Here is a 217-nt window from a genome sequence, read left to right as displayed (position 1 = left end):
TTGTTTTACCAGTAGCAGTGTATCGTTGTTCCGATAATCACGTTTCAAAAATACTTGAATGCGTGTGTGTGCCTGTGTCTATCTTTATCTGTTTGCACGCGCACGCAAGACTCACACACCCCAACCAACCAAACAAAATAACCCTTTAACACCCAAAACAGCCAACCCAAACAAAGCAAGAGTCAACCCCCCCCACCACCCCCATACTTCTCATTCC

Source organism: Penaeus monodon, chromosome 34 (assembly GCF_015228065.2).
Source record: "Penaeus monodon isolate SGIC_2016 chromosome 34, NSTDA_Pmon_1, whole genome shotgun sequence".
NCBI classification, from domain to species: Eukaryota; Metazoa; Arthropoda; class Malacostraca; order Decapoda; family Penaeidae; genus Penaeus; species Penaeus monodon.
Note: the sequence above shows the minus strand (reverse complement) of the source record.